Raw genomic sequence first — 23,987 nt, forward strand, 5'->3', positions numbered from 1 at the left:
AACTCATTTTGGCCGCTTGTATTCGCGATCTTATTCTTTCGGTCATTACCCAAAGCTAATGACCATAGGACCAAACGACTAAACCACTATGCTATATACATTTTAATGCTACTCTATCCTGTAAATATGTGTTAATTCTCACTCAAAGTGTTGTATGTGAAGTAGCTCACTTCACTAACCTGGTATTTTTCCCCTCAAATCTTTCAGCTCAAAAACAGGAGACCGTTTTTCTAACAACTTTACAGGATACAAACAATATGGTTGCAGCTATCAATATATTCATATTTTTATTTAGCACTTTGCACAATAGTAATTGGTGTTTTTGTAAGCTTTTTTTGCAAAAAGTGAGATTTCTGTATAATTGAATAGCACAAAAGTGTCTACTTGTAACACACGTACAGGATAAGCACTATTTTAATCTTAACATATTGCTTCTCATATCGTCATCACCATATCCAATAATTTTAACAAACCTCTTACATTTCTTGTCCATGTCGTGTACTCCTAGTGTGTATTTGTGTGCGTCTCTAAGGACTATAGAGGGAGTGACAGCAGTGGTTCAGTTGGCTGTGGGCAGGGCGCTTCACTGGCTGTGTGATGTATGGTTATGGCCTTTCATCGAGAGCCAATTACGCCTCCTCTGTGTGTGTTGAGGGATAGTGTGCGCCACACTGCTGTCCATGCACAGAGAATTCCTGGACATCTCCAGCAGTCCCCCATAACCCTCCAAACACACACACACACACAAATACATCCCTGGGGCTTTCACTGTTTCCTCTTCCAATGTGGAAATAATAGCAAATGGAATTTTCAATTGTTTTGGCCGATTCAAACACTAACATGCAGACACATATACAGTGCACAGCTCTTTCCTCGCATGCCTGCTCATTTTCTCCTGTAGCTTTGACTTCTGTGCTTGAGTGTGCGTGTAGATGAACAATCCTCCCCTCCTCCTCCCCTTTTCTTTCAGAGGTAACAGATGATCTGTTGTTTCTGGGTGCACTGCATGTCATCTCCTGCAGCCTTCACACACTCTTCTGCAAACACATCTGAGCCCTGCAAACAGGTAAAGACTGCTCTCTCTTATTTCTCTACTTCTCTGCTCATAGTCCAGTTTGCTTAGTTGTGTAGGTTATGGAATGAATGTGGCACCTAAATTGTGGCATGAATATGGCATGTGTTTGAATTATAGTGTATATAGAGTAAATCAAGGGTATCATCATTACTTTTATAATACAGAACAGCCGCATGCTTCATAAAAGGAAAGCCTATGAACAATAACAACCAGTGTACAGTAACAGTATAAGCTGCATAGCAATGCATTGATCAGGCATAACATTATGAGCACCTTCTTGTTTCTACACTCATTGTCCATTTTATCAGCTCCACTTACTGTATAGGTGCACTTTGTAGAGCGACTGTAGTCCATCTGTTTCTCTGCATACTTTGCTAGCCCCCTTTCACCCTGTTCTTCAGTGGTTAGGACCCCCATGGGCCCTCACAGAGCAGCTACTATTTGGGTGGTGGATCATTCTCAGCACTGCAGTAACACTGACGTGGTGGTGGTGTGTTACTGTGTGATGTGCTGGTGTGAGTGAATCAGACACAGCAGTGCTGCTGGGATTTTTAAACACTCACTGTCCACTCACTGTCCACTCTATTAGACACTCCTACCCTGTCAGCCCACCTTGTAGATGTAAGGTCAGAGACAGAGATAGCTCATCTGCTGCTGCACAGTTTGTGTTGGTCATTCTCTAGTCCTTTATCAGTGGTCACAGGCCACTGCCCACAGGACGCTATTGGCTGGATATTTTTGGTTGGTGGACTCTTCTCAGTCCAGCAGTGACACTGAGGTGTTTAAAAACTCCAGCAGCACTGCTGAGTCTGATCCACTCAGACCAGCGCAACACACATTAACACACCACCACGTTAGTGTTACTGCAGTGCTGAGAATGATCCACCGCCCCAATTAGTACCAGCTCTGTGGGGGTCCATGGGGGTCCTGACCACTGAAGAACAGGGTAACAGAGTATCAGAGAAACAGATGGACTACAGTCTGTAACTGTAGCTCTACAAAGTGCTCCTATATAGTAAGTGATGCTGATGGACAGTGAGTGTAGAAACAAGGAGGTGCTCATAATGTTATGCCTGATCGGTGTAAGTAGCTGATTTTAATAATCTTATTTTATTATTTTTTCCTCCTTTTCTTTCTTAAAAGCCTCCTTTTCTGAAATGTTGATACAATCTCACATGTTCGAGATTATCACAATAATTTGAGATGACCACAATTAATTAAGCTGGCTGCAGCCATTTTCCACGTTAGACTTTACAAAAATATTACTGCTAATAATAATATATTAGTAGGTTCAGACAAATAAATGTGTAAATGCGTTCACTAAGACTCGTCATGGGTCTTGTGACTTAATGTTCTTATATGTTTAGTGCACATAATGTTGGTTTATTTGTTAGCTGTGTAGTTAATTCTAATATTTTAACAGACATGCCAGCAAAATTAGTGTTTTATTTAAAAAATATACGTTTTGTGTGACTAGACATGATTCTCAGTGTAGTGTACCAATTTGACAGTACTACCCGTGTTAGCCGTCTAGTAAACATAGCTAGGAAGCAAGATGGCTAATAAGCCAATTTGACTTATTTTGGCTTGCACTTTAATAAACGCACATAATGAAAAAAAACATTATTTAGTCATTAATCACAGTTATTGATGTGACAGTTTGGAACAGGCCTTATTGTAATACATGTTTTGTATTAGGAAGATGTGTTTAAGCACTGTGATGTTGTTTTTTTGCCATATTACTCACCCAGTCGTGGGCTGGAGGTTAGGGAACTGGCCCTGTGACCGGAAATCCATGACTGAGGTGTCCTTGAGCAAGACACCTAACCTCCAATTGCTCCCCGGGTGCCGTAGATATGGCTGCCCACCGCTCCGGGCAAGTGTGCTCTAGTGTGTGTGTATGTGGTGTTTCACTTCACGGATGGGTTAAATGCAGAGGTGGAATTTCCCCGTTTGTGGGATTAAAAAAGTATCACTTAATTTATGGATGTGCATGCAAAACAGAAGGTGAATGTAAATATACAAATTTAAACCCTGAAGAGCTTTTCTCTGCGCAGAACCCTACAGAGATTCTGAACCTGCCTAATTTCTCGCTTTCTTATAAGTCACAATGACTTCCGTCTGCAATTTGAGTGAGTCAGCTTTAAATGTGGAGCTGCAGTTGTGCTACAAGGTAGCATAGAGGCTACATTGTGTACAAAATCTCAGATACTTATTGAACCCTGTAGAAAGTCTCAGATGCTTTATGAGCCCTATAGTACGGTCACATATTTGACCCACAAATATGCAAAAAGAGAAGGAAAAAGAGCTAAAGGCATGCGAAGTACAGGTTTGAGATTTGGCATCTCCTGCTCTAAAAACACTGGATTGCTCCAACACAGGGTGCTTTATTTAAATGCACACTGGTTGGAAGGAGCAGCAAGCTGTTCAGTAAGACCTTAATCACACCTCTGTTGATATAGTCTGTATTTTCAAGGGGATTGGGAGGGATGAAATAATCCTGTTAATGCTGTTTTTTCTGTTCAAAAATGATGTTGTGATGCATACTCAGTTTGCTTTTACACTTAAAATGTCCTGTGCTGTAAATTCAGCATCCTTGCCATTTGCACATTTGAAAAATATAATGTCATAATATAATAATATATAATATAATGTCAGCATCCCTTTGCAGTTATAACAGCTTCAACTCTTCTGGGAAGGCTTTCCACAAGATTTAGGAGTGTGTTTAAGGGAATTTTTGACCATTCTTCCAGAAGCGCATTTGTGAGGTCAGACAACCCCACGTCATAATCCCCCTCCGCCAAACTTTACACTTGACACAATGCAGTCAGACAAGTACCATTCTCCTGGAAACCGCCAAACCCAGACTCATCTGTCAGATTCCCAGACAGAGAAGCGTGATTCGTCACTCCAGTGAGCACGTCTCCACTGCTCGAGAGCCCAGTGACAGCGCTTTACACCACTGCATTCAGCGCTTTGCATTGCACTTGATGATGTAAGGCTTGGATGCAGCTGCTCGGCCATGGAAACTTCCATGAAGCTCTCTATGGACTGCTCTTGAGCTGATCTGAAGGCCATATGAAATTTGGATGTCTGTGTATTGACTCTGTAGAAAATTGGCGACCTCTGTGCCTCAGCATCCGCTGACTCTGCTCTGTCATTTTACGTGGCCGACCACTTCGTGGCTGAGTTGCTGTCGTTCCCAAACACTTCCACTTTGTTATAATACCACTGAAAGTTGACTGTGGAATATTTAGTAGTGAGGAAATTCATGACTGGACTATCTTTCCCATTCTTTCACAAATGTTTGTAGAAACAGTGTGTATATATATATATGCTGCGATGGACTGGCGACCTGTCCAGGGTGTATCCTGCCTTCCGCCCGAAGACTGCTGGGATAGGCTCCAGCTTCCCCCCGCGACCCTGACGGAGAAGCGGCTTAGAAAATGGATGGATGGATGGATGGATGGATGGATATATATATATATATATATATATATATATATATATATATATATATGGCCCATGGAGTAAATGATATTAATAAATAGCAAAGAAGTTATTCTTTTCTAAACGTTTTCAAACAATTTTGCTCTTCACTTTGTTCACGTATACATATAAACCCAGGAACATATATTTTTCAGCTACATATTGTCATTCTGCTCTACTCGGCTATAAAAAATAGCATTCATTTTTATAATGCCACCAACTAGCCAATGCCTGTCACCCTGACATCCCCCTTCATGCTCAAGTACTGCTGGGCAGCACACCACTCATAGGCAGAAGGTCAGACTTTATGACTTCAGCAACTTTAAATGTAGAATAAATGATTGATGTTAATCACATGGTCCAATGCCCCGACTTCAAATGACTGTTCTTTTTTGCTCCATAATCTCCCCCGTAATGACTCTATAGCCATCAGCAGCCTGGTGGTGGTCACACATGCTCTAATGAATAGGGAAGAGGGCAGACCTGATGGATGATGGGCAGTTGAAACGGTGCAGAGTGGAGGTACAGCTGTACAGTGGCAGAGGGAAACACTGATGTGAACAAGCATTAAAGATTCATGCAAACAGCTGTTTCTAGTGCAGGACGCTATCACGCACAGCCATGTGCTCTGATTCCCCAATCAGACGGAGCGCAGGAAGCGGGGCTAAAATTTTTACATGAGCTAGGAGTATTGCGGCAGATGTGTGCCCGTCTGAATGATCTGCCTTGACTTTGTGAGAGTGAGTGGAACCGATGTTTGTCGCCAGCGCTCCTGCTGTTTGTGAAGCAACCCAGCTCTCGTCAACTTCGTAAAAATGCATATTGTTAGGAACACCACAGGCGCATTCATGCAGAAGAACTGAGTGGCAGATGGAACATGTCAGTGATGGTTGTCCTTTACTATGACTATCCAGAGCAGTTTGACAGAGATTGTAAAAGTTCATTTTAATTTATACAATATTTAGTTCCATGGCATAGTCTGATTGGTTGAGAAGTCTTCTAACCATGTCAGTATTTCACAATAACTATATTATTCCACTGAGCACTAGTTACTGTTAATAAGTGTTGACACAGGTATATATAAAACAGAAAATGAATACACTAGATAAAGTCCATAACATAATATTTACCTGCATACCTGCAGCCCATTTGATCAGATTCAGTGTTACTTCAAACTCTGAATCTGTCAAGATGGCCAGTGGAATGCTTTACATGCTGGCTTGAAAAAGTCTGAGAAAAAGCTTGAAAGTCTGAGCTGAACCTGATATTGCGATGCTTTTATGGCTCTATCTGTAATGCAAAAAGCTTCCACCTTTTTGAATATGAATTTGTGCATGCTTTAATTTGAAGGTATTTACTTCCTACTGTCACGATTGGCCCCTCCCAGTCTGGTCCATGTGCATTTGTTTGGGTCTAGTCCACGTGCTCTTTGTTTTGGTTTCCTAGTCCGGCCCCTTGTTTTGTGACTCCGCCCCTGATTGTCACCAACTGTTTTCCACCTGTCCCTCGTTATCCCTGTTTTATAAGCCCTGTGTTTGCCCTTAGTTTTCGCTGGTCTTTGTACTGTTTGATTGATTGAAGTGTTTGAACTGTTAGGATGTTTGATTGTGTTGATTGTTTGATTCTGGTTTGTCTGTCATGTCTGTTCAATCCGTGTTGGCTTAACAAACCTGGACTGTCTAGACTATGACCCTGGATTTGCCCTGGCTAGTTCCCTGGTGATGCTCTGCCAGGCCTTTATTGGGCTGTCCTGTTTCTTCTTGTTCTTGGGGCATTTTACCCTCAGTATGGCCTTCAGCAAGTGAAATGCATGCTTGATTGGATTGAGATCAGGTGTTTGCAGAACATTCCACTTCCTTCTCATACAAAAGTCTTGGGTTGCTATCGCAGAATGCTTGGTATCACTGTCCATCGGTGAAGTGAAGCAGCTTCCAATGACTGTTGAAGAATGTTGCAGTCACATCATCAATGCATACAGGGGAACCAGATTCACTGGCAGCCCTATATACCCATTACATAACACAACCTTCACCATGCTTCACAGATGTGGTGGTATTCTTTGGCTCAAGAGCAGCTTCTTCCCATTTCCATACATGTCTTCTTATCGATCTGGTACAAACTGATCTTCATCTCATCTGGTCAAAATGAAGTGGTTATAATTCCTCCCTTGCATTTGAATAAATACGCTCAAATTAAATCTGAAACCAAGCACTTCAAGCTCATATTTATTATTTAATTTCAACTCCAATATGCTGTGGTAGACAGTTAAGATTGGAGTAACTTTGTCAACTCAAATATTAATGGATATTAATATTCGCTGTATATGGAGACGGATCCCACAGTGAAAACTGCTGAATCAAATCCTGTGTGGAGTATCATGTGATGCTGACTTGTGGACAGAGTGTGGCAGGGTATGTGTTGTCTTTCCCTAGCCAGTGCTATTGTCCTCTTGATCAAAGCACTCAACCCCAGTTCACAATAGCATGGTAGCCCTGCCTCCCCTGCCCCTTTCCTCAATGGTAACAGCTCAACAGCTCCACTATAATAAAAATTATTCTCTCTTATTGTGTAAGATATACAGTGTTTATAGTATAAAATCGATTCCTCTTTTTGTCACAGTCCTGATCCCTCTAAGGAGAGTGATATTGCAGATCTTACAGCGCAATACAACCATTTACTCCAGAGAACACAAACAGTGCCTCGCAAAATCTCGTGAAGGATTCACCAGCGAGCATGAGCCATGGCAATGCATTCACTCCTGGCGGCGTGAAAATACACACAGGCCTCTTTCATATTTCGCCTGCAATAACGATTTTCAGTCAACATGAAAAATAAATATTTTGTCCTTCCCGCTCAGACCCTGATGAAAGGAAAATGCAGTTATCTGTCAGAGACACAAGAACTCGCACCTCCCCTGCAGCAGCGCTGCCACGCAAAATAATCAGCAGAACAGGGAGCCGCTCCCGCTGGAAATCACAGTAATAAGCCTGCCGTCCCCTTTAGAAATAACAGCTGGTTATGTTTTTCTAATGGAGAAGCACCATCGCATGCCGTCACTCCTCGTTCATCAGCAGCTGTTAGCCATGGCTGGGAGGGTGCGGCGGAATCAGCTTAATGCCCGAGCTGTGGGCCTCTTTGGCTCGTCCAGACAGGAGTGTTGCTCTTATTCGATGTGATGGGCCCTGCCCAGGTGGCTCTTCTCTCGACAGCCCTCACACCTGGGCATTAGAACAGAGAGGGCAAAGGCCTGCTTCTGTTAAAGTGACAGCTCACAGGCTCGATGAGGACGGTGTGAAAGCTAGGTCTGTGTCTGCTGCGGATGGGCATGATTAGTCAGATAAAATGAAGTTTTTGAGTCTAAATGACAGAAGGCAAAGGCAAAATAGCTTAGAGTGGTTGGCTAGCGTGTAGTGTGGATAGTAAGTTTAGCTATTGCAATATCCAATTTAGCTCATTGCCGGCTATTCTAACTTTAATGTTTAATATGTAACTGATCACTCTCCTTTAATTCATTTTACCTACTAAAGCTTCAGCTGGATCAGCTATTTGGCTTAGTTGTTATACAAGTTCATGTACGTTAAGTTGTTAGTTTTATATAGTAAAAGCCTCTTTAGTTGTCTCAAACTTATAATTTTTGGTGATGTACTTCCTTCCCAAAACAAGCATGTTTAAATTCACCAGTAGTATACTTAAAGTTTTTTTTTTAATGGAAATACTCTTAAAATATGCTATTCCGTTTTTTTTTGTTGTTGTTTTTTTTTGTTTTTAAAGTAGCACTTTTAAGATACTCTAAGAAAATACACTTGAAGAAATTATTTCTTATCATACTAAAGCACAAAAAAGTATAGTTAACTGTCATCAACTTAAGTGCATTATTTAGAACTATATAAAACAATAACTTTTAATGCAATATACTTGCATATATACTTGAATACGGGTATCAGTACTAGTGTGTACTAGATTGTTTTCTTCATAATTAGTTAAGGTTATTGCAACATCTGTTTTTCCAATTTAGAACAGAAGAGCATGTAGTTAAATATATTTTTAGCACATATAGGTTGTGCTTATTATTCCCTATATAATATATAGTACATACTTACTTATGCTTTATAGAAGTACACATGCATGTTGTATTTGTTGAATATATTTGAAGTTTTTAGTTATATTGACTTATAATTTAAAGTGCATTTAAGTGCAGCTATAACTCAATAAGTATCATTGAAGTACAGCCAATAGTGTATTTATAAGTCAGTATAATAATATAAATGTAACAACAGTTATGTGCAAATGAAACCTTAAACCTGCTTAACTAAAGTTGTTCAAAAAACACAACTAAATGTGTTCAATATGTATTTAACCATTGCGTAATTACAATTTAACTTGTCAAACGTGTTACAAAACAATGCATTTAGCATTTAGTATGTACTAAAGTATGTTTACAGGGTAGACATTAAAAGTATGTTCATTTCATTTTAAATACACTTTTGTAAAACACACACTACATTTTTCTTTCACAACAGCTGCAGCTAATGAGTAGGTTGAACTAAAGTTAGAAGAGTGCACAGAATGTCAGAAAAAAGGTGGTGTGTTTAAAAAATCTAAGAGGAGCTATGTGTGAAAATCTTCTAAACAAAAAAAGTATTTTGTGTGAATCTGAGTTTTAAAGCTTAACTTGTAGTATTTGAAGTCGCTACCAGTCAGCTGAACAGTCAGCTGAACAGTCAGGAATGAATCACCTCTTATTTTTAACTCTGAGCACTGTTTAGACATAATGGCATAATTTCTCATGGAGATATGTGAAGACATTAAAAATGTTGATATTACAATTGTAAGAGTGCTTAAAATGCCTATCCTTAATGTCTGCAAAGGTGTCGCCTCCCTCAAGCAGTTAGCGAGGACACACAGACTCGCTCCATCTCTCCGCAATGATGTGCGTCATTAGAGTCCCAGGGGTTTGGTCAAGGTTACCTTTGAAAGCGTACGTGTGTTTGTATGTGTTTGTGCCTTGAATGACAACTATTGTCATGCTATTGTGAAATCCACCAATGACGAATTAGATTAGTCAGTGTCACTGTGCTTTCCTTGCAGGAACGTTGATGGAAGCGATTACTTGAGCTTAATGCAACAAACATACACACATTATTACTCAGAGGAAAAAAGGCCTGAATAGAGCGCTCTCATTCTACACGTTTGACTATCTGCTTGCAATTACGCCCGTGCACTCTATCTCCCTGACAGCTTTGCTACCCATTTAATGGTGACGCGAAACAAAGGCCAAAAAAACAATGGCTAAAACTCAACAACATGTTTGAGGCGCTCTGTATTTCTCAGTTAATTTGCAAAACAGCAGGATATCTTTCTTATCACAATTAAAACTGGAACAGACGTTGATAAGCAGGTTCGCTTTGCAGCTTTCTATGCTGAACCAATTATGAGGACCTAAAGTCAGAATATCAGAAAACATGGTGACAGTGTGTTGTAGTTTGGATTTTTAAGGCTTTTTAAGGCCAGCAACCAGAAGATGTGGTGACACTGTGTTGTAGTTTTGTTTTTTAAGGCCAGTATTCAGACGACATGGTGACAGTGTGTTGTAGTTTGGGTTTTTAAGGCTTTTTAAAGCCCGTAGCCAGAAAACATGGTGACAGTGTGTTGTAGTTTGGGTTTTTAAGGCTTTTTAAAGCCCGTAGCCAGTAAACATGGTGACAGTGTGTTGTAGTTTGGGTTTTTAAGGCTTTTTAAAGCCCCTAGCCAGAAAACATGGTGACAGTGTGTTGTAGTTTGGGTTTTTAAGGCTTTTTAAAGCCCGTAGCCAGAAAACATGGTGACAGTGTGTTGTAGTTTGGGTTTTTAAGGCTTTTTAAAGCCCATAGCCAGAAAACATGGTGACAGTGTGTTGTAGTTTGGGTTTTTAAGGCTTTTTAAAGCCCATAGCCAGAAAACATGGTGACAGTGTGTTGTAGTTTGGGTTTTTAAGGCTTTTTAAAGCCCGTAGCCAGAAATCATGGTGACAGTGTGTTGTAGTTTGGGTTTTTAAGGCTTTTTAAGGCTAGCAACCAGAAAACATGGTGACAGTGTGTTGTAGTTTTGGTTTTTAAGGCTTTTTAAAGCCCGTAGCCAGAAATCATGGTGACAGTGTGTTGTAGTTTGGGTTTTTAAGTCTTTTTAAGGCTAGCAACCAGAAAACATGGTGACAGTGTGTTGTAGTTTTGGTTTTTAAGGCTTTTTAAAGCCCGTAGCCAGAAATCATGGTGACTGTGTGTTGTAGTTTGGGTTTTTAAGGCTTTTTAAAGCCCGTAGCTAGAAAACATGGTGACAGTGTGTTGTAGTTTGGGTTTTTAAGGCTTTTTAAAGCCCGTAGCTAGAAAACATGGTGACAGTGTGTTGTAGTTTGGGTTTTTAAGGCTTTTTAAAGCCCGTAGCCAGAAATCATGGTGACAGTGTGTTGTAGTTTGGGTTTTTAAGGCTTTTTAAGGCTAGCAACCAGAAAACATGGTGACAGTGTGTTGTAGTTTGGGTTTTTAAGGCTTTTTAAAGCCCGTAGCTAGAAAACATGGTGACAGTGTGTTGTAGTTTGGGTTTTTAAGGCTTTTTAAAGCCCGTAGCCAGAAATCATGGTGACAGTGTGTTGTAGTTTGGGTTAAGGCTTTTTAAAGCCCATAGCCAGAAAACATGGTGACAGTGTGTTGTAGTTTGGGTTTTTAAGGCTTTTTAAAGCCCGTAGCCAGAAATCATGGTGACAGTGTGTTGTAGTTTGGGTTTTTAAGGCTTTTTAAAGCCCGTAGCCAGAAATCATGGTGACTGTGTGTTGTAGTTTGGGTTTTTAAGGCTTTTTAAAGCCCGTAGCCAGAAATCATGGTGACTGTGTGTTGTAGTTTGGGTTTTTAAGGCTTTTTAAGGCTAGCAACCAGAAAACATGGTGACAGTGTGTTGTAGTTTGGGTTTTTAAGGCTTTTTAAAGCCCGTAGCTAGAAAACATGGTGACAGTGTGTTGTAGTTTGGGTTTTTAAGGCTTTTTAAGGCTAGCAACCAGAAAACATGGTGACAGTGTGTTGTAGTTTTGGTTTTTAAGGCTTTTTAAAGCCCGTAGCCAGAAATCATGGTGACAGTGTGTTGTAGTTTGGGTTTTTAAGGCTTTTTAAGGCTAGCAACCAGAAAACATGGTGACAGTGTGTTGTAGTTTTGGTTTTTAAGGCTTTTTAAAGCCCGTAGCCAGAAATCATGGTGACTGTGTGTTGTAGTTTGGGTTTTTAAGGCTTTTTAAGGCTAGCAACCAGAAAACATGGTGACAGTGTGTTGTAGTTTTAGTTTTTAAGGCTTTTTAAGGCTAGCAACCAGAAAACATGGTGACAGTGTGTTGTAGTTTGGACTTTTAAGGCTTTTTAAAGCCCGTAGCCAGAAAGCATGGTGACAGTGTGTTGTAGTTTGTGATTTTAAAGCTTTTAAAGGCCGGCAACCAGAAGCCAAGGAGACAGTGTTTTGTAGTCTGGCTTTTTAATGCTTTTTAAGGTCTCTACCCACTGTAGACCCTTCCGTGTGTGCAACATTATGAGCACCATCTGACCTCATTCCCTTCACTGTTTTTCAGCCTGATTCAGAGTGTGATTTGCGTCTGCTGATGTAACACAGGATTCCTCGTGGAGTGCAGCAGTGTGGAGCCAGCAGGAGAGAAAATAAGAAGTGAAACAAAGCAATCCCTTTTGGTGCCGCCATTGCTTTGCAAACTGATGAGCTACGCTTGCAACCCCCATGCTCAGCAGGCAGAGTAGCGGTGGGGGAGGGGGGGTGGTACAGAGAGGGAGAGATTAATGCAGATCATCTGTCATCACCTGACACCTGATCAAAAGATCTCATTGGCACACTGCACTGTAGAATTCACCAGAGCTTCTTGTTTTTTTCACGTGGGTTGAGGAGCTGACGCAGAGGCAGCTTCGCTGAGATGCTCACATTGGGTCTGGGCTTCAAGAAGGGAGAGAGCAAGAGTGAGAGAGAGAAAGAGAGATGAGGGCCTAGAGGCTCTCTCAAGGCAGTCAGGCTTTGAAATGCTACTAGCATTCCTGAAAAAATAGAAGGTGGAAAGAGAGAAAGAAATGTGACAATGAGACACACTTATGCTTTGAGACATGAGGGAATAAGGGGCTACGCTCTCAGGATTCTTCCATGCACTTGGTTGGTGCACAGAGAGAGAGAGAGAGAAACTTCTGTGTGTGTGTTTTTTTTTTTTTTTTACCCAAGTCAAGTCTGATTTGGTGTATAGATTTGGCGTTGGTCTCTTTGTGCTGTTGTGCTGTGTTGGGTATGCAGGCTCCGTATTAAGTTTCTGAAACTTAGAACATCGTGAGCATAACAATTGCTTTTGATGCTTATTGTTTTTAGGAGAGAGCATCGTTCAGGCACAATCTAAACCAGTGCAAATCAGCCTTTCCATTTTCAGCCTCTTAACAAATCAAATCACCCTTGTGGGGTGATGAGGAGGGACTCAATTCTACCATTCCAGCCTTCATCTGGTGGTTCGTAACATCACCTACTATGGTTGAAATGTGCTCGATAGAAGTCGTAGTGCAAATCGTATCTAGAACCGAAGCTACAGTGTTAATAGTGCTGATTCCTTCAGTTCAGTCAATTCAGTTGTTGCCAGTTTCTTGGTGGGAAAGAGATGCTGCTCTGTGTTGAATTGAACTGAATTTAACTGCTTCACTGCTTGAGGTTATAGTAACTCTGTGAGCTGTCCGTTGTAATGTCTATGACAGAAGATAACATACAAAAATTGGCCAAAAATAATGTACAGTATGCTGCACAAGTTCCATAATCACAGTTACATTATTCAAAAGGTTGAAAGCCACCGTGTAGGCACAAGTAATAAATCTTTAAGCATGTTTTGTTTAGTTTTTTCTTAAATGCACTTGAAGATATACAAAGGATTACTGGATTACAGTTGATCAGTATTATGATGAGTACCTTTCTAAATGTTTACTAGCTTTATTTCACTATATAGATTTTTATTAAAGCCCCACATGAAATGTAGGTGTAGTTACTCTGTCTGTCTGTCTGTCTGTAACAAACCCCTCCTGACAGGTTTTCCACCTGCTGTTTGTGCTCACACGACCAAAACATATTGTTTATTTATTTCCTAGCTCTGAGTTAGCACAAGCTTGGTTAGTGTCATGTGCTGACAGTAGTTAGTGAGCGGAGAAACAGCAGGCCTACTCCTCTGCGGCAAAGCTGGAACACAGCTTACTCTAGTGCTGAATAGGAAAGTGAATTGAACTTAAGACAGCAGGCCTCAGTAGACAACAGTCAAAATCCTGGCAACATACTCACTCTCAGTAGTGGAAAGAAATGACATTAGGTTCTGGTCTGTGTTTACCTTTTGTTAAAGAATCGTCAGAGATTGTCTCAGATTTTATGTAACTTGTGTATGCGATTTATATTGTATTTATACTGGAATTAAAATTGTTCACTGTTGCACTGTTAAGGTTGCTGTTTCTGAGCTCTAGTTCAATCTACTTTGCATTAATTGTTTTGTTAATTTTCCTACTTACACACACTTGCCTCATCTTTGTACTTGCCTCACATTCTTAAAGATAAAGGATTCTAGAAGTGATGCTGTAGAAAGAACCACTTTTGGTTCCTTAAAGAACCTTTCAGTGCATGGCTCTTTAAAACAGGGGTAGTAGCACGCCTATAAAATGATGGAGCAACAGGAAAAAACAAAAAAAAAAAACAAACAGACATCACCAAAGTGGCTATCTGACTGGTCATCTTATCTACCCGGAGAGAGTGAGGCCAATTGTACTGTCTTGTGGTGGTAGCATGACCAGGGATCAAAATTGCGATTACCTGATGGTGGAGCCAACACTTTTGTACATTATTGAGTTTTTTATGAACACGGTCAATTTTTGAACCCATTGGGGTTTACTGAATTCTGCTCAGATAGCTGACTTTGCTGGCTCACATCTATGAATAACATCAGAGCTTTGCTCAAATGCTGGTTGTTGTGGCAGGCAAGCTTGAACAAAACATTTTTGAGCAAGTGTGAAGAACCATTTTAAAGTTTAAAGAACCTACGCAGAAGGTAAAGTTTATTAAGTTAGTCTTTCCTTATAACTGCCATAACTTAGATCAGTAATTAGAAATAAAGAAGGAAAAAATATCAATAGACTGTGCTCTAGAGCTGTGCCATGTGCCATCCATTGTCATGAATCATTGGGGAATCTATCTAGCCAGGTTTTCATTGAAGATGAAACTGCACTGTTTTCTTTGTGGAGAAATGCACTGATTTCAGTGCAGCAGCTGCACAGCTGCATGATGAAGTCAAGTAATTAGTGTCCTCCTCTGGGCATGTTGAGGCTCTCAGCAAAGCTGCTTGAGTTGTAGTGCGGTCCAGCGATGGCCGTCTTCTTGTATGTATGGTGGTACAGTCATAGCAATAAGTAGAGAGAATTGGGTCTGGTGATGAGTAAACCGAGAGAAAACAAACTGCACGGAAAATTGTTCCAAAAAAGAAACATCAGACGACCTTCAGAGATTACAGTGACATTCAAATATCCGTGTTGGGGAATATGGAGACCTGACCAGTGTGGGTCCCTCTTCTGATGCTTCTGCGCTCTCTTTCACCTCTATCTGCAAAAGTAATTACTGCAGTCCACTGGGTGGCTGTCTGCTGGATTGAAGCTTGAATGCCTAATAAAGGTCATGAAAATAAACACTTCTCTCTGGGTAAGGAGGATACAATTATCATTTTCAGTGGAGTAGTTTCGCTCAGGGACAAGGCCAAGAACTCACTCCTTTACTTTGCCAGTCCTTAAACCAGCCTGTTTCTTTTAAGGAGAGCCATGAAGGACTTTAGAGAGAAACAGGAAACCTGCTAACGACATGCTTGATGTAGGAGAGGGCTCTTTATACGAGGCAATCTAACAAATAACCCCTCTACATAGGATGACTGTATAATCAGTACAATGAACAGTTATGATTTGTGATTAGTTCTTAGGGTGGATTTTGCTCTGTAGTGATGCCTCCTCAGAAGATTGAGAACAATAGGCATTGATTAATGTGATTAGTGCTTCCCTACAAGTAGACATGCTCATCTTTTTTACATTTTCAAATCGAATTCCTCTCACGAGGCGTGCATATTATGAGACATCTCTCAGCAGAGGAGGCACAGGCAGTGCCCATAGCTTCGGCAGCACGAGCTCAGTCTGACTTGGCCAGATCCATTCAGTCACAGTGAGTCAGTCTTTCTTCTGTCCTCTGGCAGCGGCTGGACATTGACCTCCAGAGCAGGGGAACTGACCAGGCCTGGTGCCCGACCCTGCTGTGAATGCTGGCTGCCCCTGCCCCTGTAGGCCTGGTCCAACAGATTATCCACCCAAGTGCAGGCGCTGCCCGCGACTCCAGAGTCACTGAGTGGAAAAACACAGTGGCATTTCTCTGTGGGCTAGTCTGGGGGGATTGATTGTTTAAATGCGCTGCTCTCAGGGGAAAGCTTTGAGACTTTGGAACTCTCTGACTGATAGAACAAATAGATTTAGCCCCTAGCTTTAGTCACTAGCTCTGTGCTGTCTTTGGAGCCGTGTTGAAAATGTGTCAGGCAAAGTATTGTATTGCATTCTTTAAAAAGGCATCAAAGAGGATTATTTGGAGTGATGCTGTAGAACAGGGACTGTCAACTGGCAGACCACGGTATGTATTTCCTTACCTGAACGATAACCAGTGCAGCTTCTGTCCTGTGTTGCTGTTTATCCATTCAGATACATTTATCTAAATGACCTAGACTCTTAAAAAGTGTTTTTTAGGGAAGACAGTGGTTCTGTATAGTTCTTTAAGAATCATTTCAGGGTCCTTTGCATGTTGAAATGGTTTTTCAGATTGAAGGAGAGTGTGTTGCGTCGGGGGGGATTGGGGGGGTGCTGGAGCCTATCCCAGCAGTCTTCGGGCGGAAGGCAGGATACACCCTGGACAGGTCGCCAGTCCATCGCAGGGCTATATATATATATATATATATATATATATATATATATATATATATATATATATATATATATATATATGGCCAATTGGCATACAATTTTAAAATGCTCAATAGATACTAAAAGTACTTTCAAAACAAAAGTTTATCTCCATGTATTATTATTTATTTATTATTTATTATTATTATCTTTATTATTTAGCTGGACTAACCATTAATGATTAAGCATTTAAAGGTAACTGTTGTGGCAGTGCACTTAAGTTTGTTGATTGAGATGATTTTCATGTTCAAAAAGCATTCCTGATAGTCTCATATGCTCCTAGAGAAGCCCAGCATCCAGGCAGGACCCACAATAACGTTATAAAAGCTTGTTGTCTAATAAACATTAATCTTTGCTCCACTGAGAGTATTTGAATATCCATTATCTTGCACTGAAGCCTGGAATTCTGCTACCTTGTCAGCATATCCAAATGTGCATATTTAAGGCAGCATAAGTCTATATTTACACTTAGCGCTCTCCATAAAACTACATGTTGAATATTCTGATAGAATTTAAACATTTATAACTTCATACACAAAATGCCACCATCATTAAAACTACAGGTAGGATTTTTAGAACAACCCATATCGCCTTATCCGAGGTTTAGTAATAACATTAACTGAACATTAGCTGCATATTAAAAAATAAAAAAATAGAATAAATAGAAAAGAATAAAATGTTAGAACAGCTAAATTAGAATGTTATATTAATGATGTGCGCATGCATGGTAGAACATATTGTTAGAGCACCAGGTTTAGTAGGGTTTGTCGGGTGTGCTTCCAGTGGCTTACATGCTCATAGAGCCTGGTTTGGTTTCTGAAATCGAATGATCTGTGAGTGAACGGGTGTGAATTTGCAGACTCTCAGATTATATGCAGAAGATTTTCTCATGATAGGTTTCTAATGCAAGAATAGTTTAATTAAATAGTGCCACATAAGTTAAAAACCCTCAGCGTAGTGTCCATGCTTTGGACGATGGTCGATCATGCATGTTAAGCCATTTTTCCGGGCCCTAATTGTCAAGCTTTCAATGAAAAAGAAGCAATTCTACATAAAAAAAGTTGTTTTGTTTTCTTGTGAGCTGCTTTCTAGTTATAAACAGGTGGGAAAGGTTGAGCCCCACTGATGTAGACTCTACTCTCTATCGTATACTGTCGCAGCTTATGTTGATGTGGCATCAGACTACAGTGAAAAAATAAATATTTCATACTTGCAGTATGAGTTACGAGCAACACAGGCACCTTCTATGCCATCTAGTGATAAAATTTTAGGGGGAGCCGTGCTCCCTGTGTAGTCTTAAAGAAATCCCCGCTGCAGAGATGGCCAAGACATGCAGCCTGTAGCGGTGACATTGCCACATCGTTCACATCACACAATGGCAGTACTTCTGAAACAGGCCTAAGAGTGCATTACAGAGGTCCGGAGTGAGAAATATAAAGCTAAATCATTTATTGAACGCTTTGATATTACAGCCCCAGCCATGATTTGGCGAGTTCATCAAGATTTAATGGTTTGTAAAAGCTTTTCTCTTTGTTGTTTTTGTTGTTGTTGACCATCAAAGATAATGGATTGTCATCATTACTTGTTGCACAGAAATAGCAACATTATGTTTGAGATTTCAGCTCCTTAATTTTACAGAGAGATGGAACAAGAACCGCTCATTAGGCATCAGCCCGAGACACCATGAGGAGAATTCTAATATGATTCGCACCCCGACGTCGCCGAAATCTATCAATATGTCAGTTATAAAACCCAAACTTTGCATTAAAAATCTGTTTGTCACAAACACCGTCGGATCTGTCTTAGATGTGCAAAGTGGCCGCTGCTAATAGATTCTGAAGTACGTGTAATTAAGATAATGAATGCTTTGATGTCCCACATAAAATCCACAGTGCCGCAGCTGAGTGAATATGAAGAAAAAAGGATAAAAACGTGTTCGCCTATGTTTCAATGTAATACAAGCTCTTCACGCTGAAGCCAGCAGTGTGGCCTGCAGGGGGATGGAGAAGACAGGAGTGTTTCTTTTTTTCTTTTTCAGTTCCTCGGAAAGAGGTTGCAACTGCAGGCTGCTCTCCATATTCATTTGACCTCTCTCTGTTTCTTTCCCCCAGAGTGTTTGAGGCTGGAGAGCAGTGCAATTGTACGATGAATATGCAGCAGTGTTTTCACACGCACTCGCTGTGTCCTTCATGGATGGTAAACAGCTTGAAAATTCCATTTACATGTGTATCGACAAGAGATTCTTCCAATTTAATCACCTTATTTTTTTTCCTTTTTGTCACTTCCTTAAAAGCCAACCTGCTTTCACTTCTTTTCTTTTTTTTTTTCCTTTTTTCTCCTCCCACCCTTGCCCAGGCCTCAGCTGTACGGCCCATTTCCATTTAAATTAATAGGACACACGTCTTAATATGACAGATAGTTTTGAAAATGAGAGTGAAGGCAAGAGCAAATCTCAGAGCTGTACTCAGCGCAGTGGAGACGCACACATGACATTTCCCATGTTTGCTTTCTAATCCTGGCAGGTTAATGTGGTTCAGATGGGCAAAACTGACATAGGCCTCTGGCTTTCTAACATGGGCGTATCTCATAAATGTCTTAGCAGATCTTTTCTGACAGAGTCTTCTTGTGCCTGTGTGGCAATCTCTTGGCATTATCAATGCTACTGTCCCTAATGGATGATGAGATGGGTTCAGCACTCTTCAAAAATTATGGTTCCTAAATGGCTCTTAGCTCGGACATTCAGTTTTAGGAAAAAAAAATTGAATTGGTGTAGAACCTTTACATTATGTGGTGCTTCTTTAAACCCGGTCACGACCATGTACTTAAATAAAACATTGATGGATTTTATTCCCTTGAGCATTTTTTATTAAAATACTTTGACTTTGAAGTTGATGATGTCTGTGATGTTGATGCTTATGCATCTTATTTTAGACCAAATTAATCACAAAAAGCCTGACGAACTTTAGTTCCTGTACCGGTAGGTGCTCAATTCAATGCGAGTTCCACTGCAGTTCTAGAAGTTATTTAGTACTTAAGTAGTTTTTTGACTGAATACTTTTGTAATTCTCAAGTTTGTCATAATTTTACCCAAGCATCAATACGTTAACCTAAATAAGGACTTAGGCTACTCCTCTGAGTATTGAGCTATTTTGAATGAAAAAAAGAGTCTTGATAATTGATGGCCCGGTAGTTCATTTTTAATTTTTAAGCCAATTATTAGACTAATAGTATATAATAACAGTGGATGTTTATCATAAATGTCATTGCAGATCTTTGACAGTCTTCATGCTTCTGTGTGGCAGTCTCAGCCTTATCAACGCTAATGTTCCCAGTGGATAATGAGTTGGGCTTTAAAGATGGTGATTCCTATTTGGCTCTTAGCTTGGACATTCAGTTCTAGGAAACAAAAAACTTGAATTGGTGTAGAACCTTTACATTATGTTGTGCTTGTTTAAATGTTTAATTGTGTGTATTGAATCCAAACCAAAGGGAACTACAAGCAGTTCTCCTAGTGATAAGTGGTGCCCCAGGAATTGTTTTTTTTATTATTATTAAGGCAATTATTAGACCAAAAGTATATAAAAAACATTGTTTTTTCCCGTCTAAATGTTTGCACTGAAAAGTCTTTTTTTGGTAAATTTTGTCCGCTTGTGGGGAAAGATTTTAACATGTCTTCGTCTGCTTCACAGTTTTGTTTTTATTCAGTACGAAAGACTGATGTGAAATGTAAAATGACAGCACATAATTTGTTATATAAAACAGATGAAAGTTTGTTTGGAAACACCTTTTCATTAAGTTTTAAATGACAATGTATAATGTGACAATCTTTAATCATTAATATGATTACCATGTCAATAATATAATATAAAAATTGTTTTGTGGCTCAAGGATCGTAACATTGTCATCTCATAGGGCCTTTACTGATTATCACCCCCAGTTTAGTCATGGCCAATTCCCTTTATCACATAATGCTACGAAGCAGGGAAGGTTAACACATGCTTTCTCCAAGACATGTGAAGTCAGCCTCCACATCTTTTCGTTCTGCCATTAACTAGGTCTGGGAAGATGCTCACCATGATTCAGGTGAATTTAAAATTTGATATTTGTATGATGTTCTGAGCCAAATTTGAAGAAAAACTGTCGCACAACTTACTACACTAGAGCTGGACAACAGGAGGAATGCTGGAATGAGTTGCTGCCTGGTGCTGAGTGTTAGCAAACTTTGTTGCATAACCTGATTATCCCATCTAATTGCATTAAACAGAATAATTTATAGAAAGTCTGTTGTCTATGATGCACTGTTAAATCTCCATAATGCCCATTGTTACAGTTTTTATTATGATAACTCAAATGATAACGGTGCACTGTTACACTCGTACTCCTAATACATCATCAGTGGCAATTCTGTTGTGTCAGCTTACAAAGGCCTTTATTGGCAACCATGGGGGCAGAGGGAGGGCCATCCTACCCATCCAGAGAGTCCAAGGCCAGTTATGCTCCCTCGGACTCCTGGCTATGGATGGCTGTGGCATTGCCAGGGAACTTACAGTCTCCTGATGACACGGCCAGTGCTTAAACACCTCTATCTTAATCATGTATTTCTGATTATAAAAATGTTCATGATGCTTGCTTATTGCCTGTTAATGTCAAACACTTGCTTTGTCCATGTTTTGTGTCATACTTATCACTTTTGATGTGCCTCATTGGCATCATATTTTGAGATCTCCTTTGCTTAAAAACAGGCTGTCTTGTACTTACGTCAACTGACGAGCAACTTCACATTCTTCAGGTCTAAATGCTAAGAGTAGCTCGTACGGAAGTGGACTTTGAGTTCATTTGCATGTGTGTTTGAGGTTGACGGAGCTTTTATCGTCCTTAAATGTGCCAAAATTAGTCTGGGGAAAAAAGGGAAGCTGCCTGGCTTTTGAAGAATTAATAAGGCTGTCTCATTTGAATGTGGGGAGCATCTCAGACAGCCCCTGCAAGTCCCAGTTTTACATTTTCTTGACAGTGCCTTTGATGAGTGCTGATAACGTACAGTCACTCCTAGGGAGCCTGTGCCTTATAATAAAGAATTTGTCTGCAGAGAACAAACCACTGATCCAAGTCTTGCATTGGTGTGTGTGTGTGTCCTCTCTTCAGTGAAAAAACGGGTTCTGTTTATGCCTCCCTACTACTATTTTTACACACCCTCATTGTGGCTTTTCATTTCCAACAAAACCTGTGCTAGACTGCATACAAAGTGTCTTTGTACTTCTAAGTCATGTCTTCAGCAGACTATTTAAGTAGTATTTGCTATTCGGCTTGTTATGCATTTGAGTCTCTCTGCGATAATTCGGTCTCCCTTATGGCGTTTTAAGCAGAAAGGCAGGATTCGCACTTCATCATATTTCATTTACTTAAAAGTGCCTTTTTGCATAAGTCTGTTTTGCTTCTGGAGGTGCGAGAAAGACAGTTATTAATAGCAGGAAAAGACTAGGGAACTTCGGAAAATGCTTGTAATTCGCCCAAAACATGTCCTCTTTTCATGGCACTGAGAGAGCACATATAATACGGCTGTATGTAGGTATATATAACCTGTGACCTGATTCTAAAACAATGCCTAAGAGAACGGTTGCATGCATTTATGCATTTAGAGCATACACTCTTAGGCCATTACTGTCCTGATAGCAATGAGAGGAAGAAAAAGAATTAGGGTGTCCAGACTAGTCAATGGCAGTAGCCGTTAAAAAAGGAGTAGCGGAGAATAGAACATGGGAGATGGGCCTGCTTACAGCCAAGTCAGCAAAACGCAATCAAGTGAATCCCTGCAAGCACCATGGCAAATGTGTTAGCTGCTCATAGAGAGCTATGTTAAATTGCTCTGATCCTAAAGGGTTGCTTCTCTATTACGGAGTCAGAGCTATGACTGCTTAGGCGCTTTTGGCAAGCTCTTGAGGGTGCACCTGGTAAACAGGCTCAGTGCTTAGACGTGGAAGGCTCGAATCTCAGCTGTGCCAAGTGCTGAGAGGAGGATTGTCACGATACCAGGATTTTGACTTTGACACCAATACCACAAGTATTAGCTCAAAGCTCAATACCAAAACAATGGTATGGCAAAACTTGTCATTGTTATTTATTGAAACACAGAAATTATTCAAATTGTGGCAGTTTAACCACCTGAACCCAGCAAGCCCAGTAACCAGTCCAAAAAAAAGCAAGGTGCTGGTTTGAATGTGTCACCAGAGGAATCGCACCACATACACATCCCTGTTGGTAGCAGTAAAATCAGTTTTAGCATGTAGAATCAGAGCCTTCTGTGTTCTGCCGGTCACTGTGTGAAATATGTGCAAGGCTGCACTTCCTGTAGTTTGATACTGTTTTTATTATTATTATTATTATTATTATTTTTACAAGTGAGTGTACAAGCCCATTGAAAATAGAATTCAGATCAATAAGTGCTTATTATTGTTTCTTAGAGTAGTGGTAAAACATGGCTGAAGGGTGACATATTCCTATTCACATGTTTTCTTGTTCCCAGTTGGTGGCACAAGTAAAACATTCCACGTTGTTCTCTTTGCTGGTATTATTGCACAGCATAACAGGAAACAAACTTGACAGTGGTGAATAGTGATAAAGTGCTCAAATGATGAGAACATTGAACAAAACAGCTGCATTTTTTAAGATAAAAGCTTTCTAACAAGTGTGTTCGTGACAGACCAGGATGTTGTGTATTGTCAGAGGGAGTTGAGTAGTCTGATGGAAGAAGATATGCATTCTGGGTATATGTGCTTAAACAGCCTATGTCTGTTCCCAAAACAGTCTGTTTATGTGATACGTCATTTTCAAATTCAACCTTTTTATCAATACAAATCATTTCAAACATCACATATTCTGCCCATCTAGGTCGGATTAGCCTGCACAGATCGATTTGACTACAGAAAGAATACAGTGTCGTCATAGTGTTGGCCTATTTCAATAAAGAATTGAAAGTATCAGGAGTGTTGTATTATTTATTGAAATGCAGCAGGGCACATTCTCACCAGGAGCATTCCTCTCTACCCATTAGACTGTGACGCACCAGCCAGTAAGGTGTTGACACAGTCAGAGTCTGAGGCACAACGCTTAGCATTTTCTGGTGAATTTGTTGATGCGCTTAACAGTGATGCATGGCCAACAGGATCCAGGGGCACTAAAGGAAGCAAGTGCAGGCCTTTCATTAAAACAATTGGTAGTCTTCCTGAATCTCAACATTCAAGCACCCTTGGCAGGACCTTTTCCTGAGACACACTACATTCATATCTGCCAATTCTTCCTATTGATGATCCAATCTAAATACATTGCTACTCCTACACACAGAGTGCATGAGTAATTATCTGAAGCTGTTCTATTTTTTGACTGCTCACCTATTAACACATTAACTAGGAATACTGTCAGTA

At 40.3% G+C, this 23,987-nt stretch overlaps 1 protein-coding gene across 5 annotated transcripts in view; it reads left to right on the top strand.

Moving 5' to 3' along the window:
* mgat4c (mgat4 family member C) overlaps nt 1-23,987 on the top strand; it is a 164,158-nt gene that overhangs the window by 71,992 nt on the left and 68,179 nt on the right. For 2 of the 5 annotated variants that reach the window (XM_037539717.1, XM_037539718.1), the window contains exon 3: nt 971-1,066. The exons of the other annotated variants lie outside the window; for them this stretch is intronic. The gene's annotated coding sequence lies outside the window, so the exon portion shown is untranslated. The remainder of the gene's footprint in view (nt 1-970; nt 1,067-23,987) is intronic. 5 annotated transcript variants of the gene reach the window in all.

Source organism: Pygocentrus nattereri, chromosome 7 (genome assembly GCF_015220715.1).
Source record: "Pygocentrus nattereri isolate fPygNat1 chromosome 7, fPygNat1.pri, whole genome shotgun sequence".
Lineage (NCBI taxonomy): Eukaryota > Metazoa > Chordata > Actinopteri > Characiformes > Serrasalmidae > Pygocentrus > Pygocentrus nattereri.